The sequence below is a fragment of the Euprymna scolopes genome, chromosome 7, assembly GCF_053919585.1.
Source record: "Euprymna scolopes isolate OS-2025 chromosome 7, ASM5391958v1, whole genome shotgun sequence".
NCBI classification, from domain to species: Eukaryota; Metazoa; Mollusca; class Cephalopoda; order Sepiida; family Sepiolidae; genus Euprymna; species Euprymna scolopes.
Window position 1 is genome coordinate 143,529,644 of NC_136488.1, and position 5,075 is coordinate 143,534,718.

Below are 5,075 nucleotides of genomic sequence, written 5' to 3' on the forward strand. Positions count from 1 at the left end.
AAAAGAAGAATGTGTGCGCAGACTGAGGAACACGTCAGAGATGGGAGCGGTATTCGAAGGGTATTCGAAGCTGTAAATAAATGTTTGGAAATAAATGTTGGTTACCTCACTAAGGAAAAAGGTGAGTCGAGTTATTCCTTTTTTATGTTCCTTGTGACGGAGTCTACAACATGTTGGGTCCCTGCATGTTAATAACTCAACACGTGTGTAAACGTGAGTAACGTTACAATTGTAGTTATTTGTTAATCTGCAGGCTTGCAGATGTTTACTCCCGACACTGAGTGCAGCAAGGTTCAGCAGTTGCATGCGAAGTCAGGGAAGGTTTGATTCAAAGCACACAAGTAATGATGCAGAAGTAACATTGCCACTTTTACTCTGTTGACTGGTGATTCCGTACCTCACATCTCTACCACTCCCTCTATCGTGATAAGAAAGAGTTGGAATTTAGGTTTCTTTTTTGTTTTGTTTTTCTTGGAGTCACCACATATCACAGCCCGGAGGCAACTCTAACATAAGGGTTAAGTGTTAGGTGGATGGTGAAACAACAAGATCAGTTACGGTGGAACTTGGGTAGGGCTAGATTATCTAAATGAGCGACTTGTATTGCCGTTGAGAGAATTACACAGCACTACTGGCCAAAGATCTCTTAGGAAAATATAGTTGGGAAATCTTGCCCCAACCTTCATATTCACCTGATCTAGTTCCCTCGGATTTTCACTTATTTCGATGATTACAAAACAATTCAGACGGTCTTAGGTTAGTATAACAAGAGGAGTTTGAACGTGATTTAGATTCATATTTCACATAAAAACCTAAAGAATTTTACAAGCAATGTGTTTATAAACTCATTGACAGATAGAATCAATTTATGGAGAGCAAAGGTCGTTATTGTTTATGAATAAAAAATCTCTTCTAAAAACACCGTTTTTCATATTCAAGATGATATTTTAAATCGGCAAAACTTTTGCACTGACCTGATACTAACAAGAGTTCAGGATTTTATGCCCGACCCCAACACTCAGAGCAGCAAGGTCCAACAGCTGCATACGAAATGTCAGAAGGTTTGGCCCAGATCATGTCTACTTGCTACACAGAGAGGCCGAGATGACCCAAGGACCACGGATCCTATTGTGGTCTTCTCATGGACTTGAGCCAAACCTCTGCTAACTCGAGTGGCTCTGACATTCTTACGTTACCATCAACCATGGTAAACAAGAATTGGATTTTAGTATGGTGCTTTCTTGTGGTGATTCTAAACTTGTTGACAGGAGGGATGATGCCCATAGAACTGAGTTAATGGTAGAACGTTCCTGTTTATATAGCATTCAGTCAATTGCAGCTGCTGCTGTTGCTGCTGCTGCTGGTGATGGTTGTTGTTGTTGTTATTGAGGAGAAGGAGGAGGAGGAGTATCATTCACGATGTTTCTGTTGGTATTCGTTTCCCCGATATCTCTCTAGTGAGAATTCTTTCTAGAAGGATATCGAGTAGTGTCTGAGTTATAGAGTAAATGTATGTTTCGTTAGTAAGAGAGTGCGTGTATGGACTGTGTACACGACTTTGGTTCGCCGTGTGTATATGCTGTTGCTTTGTTTAGTAGCTTATGAGTGCCTCTCGTTGTTATGGCGGCGGCGTTGGATTTGTGTCGTATGCAGGTATTTTGCCTGTAAAAAAAAGAAAACAATGAAAGAGGAATAAAAATGCTATATATATATGTATATATATATATATATATATATATATATATATATATATATATATATATATATATATATACATATATATATATATAGACACCGCATCCCCACTATGTTACCTAGCACCTTCTCTACTCTTCTGATGAGAAGCATTAGGCTTCGAAATGCTTTGGCATAAAGAGTCCCTTCGATCCCCCAACTAATTGTTTGTATTCCCTTATTGAATAAATGAACCCATCTATATTTACCAATTATATAGTTTTTTTGACTTCGTTTCCCATTCCTATTTTTCTCCTCTCTCTCTCTCTCTCTCTCTCTCTATATATATATATATATATATATATATATATATATATATATATATATATATATTATATATATATATATATATATATGTATATATATATATATATAGAGGAGAACAATAGGAATGGGAAATGAAGTCACAAAAACTATATAATTGGTAAATATAGATGGGTTCATTTATACACATGAAATTTTGGCAGTAAATATCCTCACACTTGTGATTGGTTGAGAGGAATATTGTTAATTTGAATTTTTGTCCACTCGAGAGTCGATACGTAAAAACATCGTTTGTTCTTGTAAAATTGTCATTCTTTTCTGTTGTTAATAAATAGTTCCATGCTCGTACGAAGTGTTCTTGCTAATTCTCATAACCAGCAATAAATGACATCATTCTTATGAACACAACATCAAGTTAGAACACAAAGTCGTAACGAGTGGACATCTTGACCAGGCATAGTAACGTATAGCCTAAAGCCACCAACAGTTGAGCCTCTCTCTCTCTCTCTCTCTCTCTCTCTCTCTCTCTCTCTCTCTCTCTGACAAAATTTTAGGTACAAATGTCTCCATGTTTTATTATTGGTGACAATGACAATGTAGATACACAAATAGCACATACCTGTAGGGGGGATTTTCCACCAGGCAAGAAAAGTATGTATCCTGACCAGCAGAAGTACAGGCCACCAAAATTAGCCCTCGCTTTACAGGAAAAGTCCAACCTGAATCGATAAAAAAAACATAATTAGAACATAGAATTTTTTTTTTTTTTTACTTCATTTTTTTTAATCAACATGATTAAATCAATTAAGTCAATTTCATTAGTTCATATCAACGTTTCTCAACTTATTTTTAACATAAAAATAGCTTCAGACGAGGCATGAAGCCATTTGATGTAAAGAGCTGAGATGAACGAAAGAGGATTATTGCAAAGACCGAAACTGCCTATTGGCCTTAGTCTTAGGTTAGAGAAAACAGTCAGCTGCTCTTGGAAGGAATTTAATGGAGTAGAAAGCTGCATTACAATTACAATGAGATATCAAAGCAGGGAATTGATGAAGACCAATAGACTAAAGAGTAAAACGAGCGAGAACAAAGGAAGCAGGGAATAGATCAGACAATTCTGAAGAACACATGACATAATAGAAAAAAATCTGAAACTAGCAGCATCATGTTTGTGAGAGAGGGAGAGATTGCAGAGAAAATTAAAAGGTGGGGCCAATTAACTTACAATTAAGTTTCTGCAGCTTATCAAGAACTTTCAAATAAGACGAAGATTCACCAACCTTTTCTCATCTTATTTTGATTTTAATTTTTCTGATAATTTATTGCAGTGATTCTAAATAACTTGCTGACAGAATGTATGGCGCCCATAGGACTAAGTTAAGGGTAGAACGCTCTTATATTGTAGTGATGGGACGATTCCAATATTTTTCCCTGATTCCGATACAATTGCCGATTAAATTTCCGATCCCAATTCCGATTCTTTATAAATCTCTAAATATTTAACCATAAAATTGTTGTTTTGTCCCGATTACCGTAAAACACATCTTAAACGTGCCTATATTTTCACAAACGTAAAAACACACTTATGAGGGAGTGATCTAGAGATTTTGATCTTACTGGAAGTTTAAATCAAGAAATATTTATTACTTATTATTAGTACAAACAGAGGAAGATGTTTCTTAAACCAAAATCAAATCAAAAAAAATAATTAAAGGAATCGGTTTTGGTATCGGAAAACAGGCTCCAATTTTTCCGATACCGATTCCGATTAATCGTCCCAACACTAATATATTGTTCACTCAATTATTGTTGTTACTGCTGGTTGTTGTTGCTGCTTGTTGTTGTTGCTGTTGTTGAGCACCATTCATGATGATTTTGTTGGCATTCATTTCCCTGATATCTTTCTATTAAGAATTCTTTCTAGAAGTATATCGAGTAGTCTATGAGTAATAGAGTAAATGTATGTTTCGTTAGTAAGATAGTGCGTACATGACTTTGGTTCGCCGTGTGTATATGCTGTTGCTTTGTTTAGTAGTTTATGAGTGCCTCTCGTTGTGTCTATCGAAATGCCCTAAGCAGTATTATGTCGTACGCACGTGTTTTGTATGTGAAAAAAAAAAGAAAAGGAAAGAGGAGTAAAACGCTATGTTTTTTTTGTTTTTTTTTGGTTGTTTTTTTTTTTTTTTTTGGTTGTTTTTGCGCACAAAATTTCGGCAGTAAATATTCTCACGCTTGTGTTTGGTTGAGAGGAATGTTGCTAATTTGAGTCTGTGTCCACTCGAGAGTCGATATGTAAAAAACATCGTTCGCTCTTGTAAACTTATCATATTTTTTTCTATTGTTAATAAATAGTTTCATGCTCGTACGAAGTGTTCTGGTTAATTCTCATAACCAACCATAAATTACATCATTCTTACAATAAACACAACACCGAGTTAGGACACAAAGTCATCACGAGTGGACATCTTGACCAGGCATGTAATTTTTCTGTGTCTGTCTGTCTGCCTGTCTGCCTGTCTCTGTCTCTGTCTCTCTCTTTCTCTCTCTCCCCCCTTCTCTTCTCCCCTCTCCCCCTCTCTTTGTCTCTCACTCTCTCTCTGACAAAATTTTGGGTACAAATGTCTCCATGTTTTATTATTGGTGATAATGACAAATAGCAAGCAAGGTATGTATATTGACCAGTAGAAGTAGAGACCAGTAAAATTAGTCATCGTTTCATTAAAAATCGAACCTGAATCGATAAAACATAATTAGAACATAGAATGGAGTGTATTCTGAACTTCATTTTTTTTTTTTAATCAACATGAATGTCAATTTCATTAGTTTAGATCAGCATTTCTCAACTCTTTTTTTTTCTTCTTTTTTTTTTTTAATCAGTTAGGTTTTTAGGATCTCAGGAAAAATAAATCTTTCGCTATATCAAAAATCGACCTTCTGACGAAAAAAACAAAACAAAAAAACAACAACTAGGGTTTATTAACTATTTGATTGCAGATGCCAAGCGCATCGGACGTCAATCGGTGTATATCCGAAATTGTCTCTTTTATTTTGCGTATTTTCTGGGGTCTTTAAAA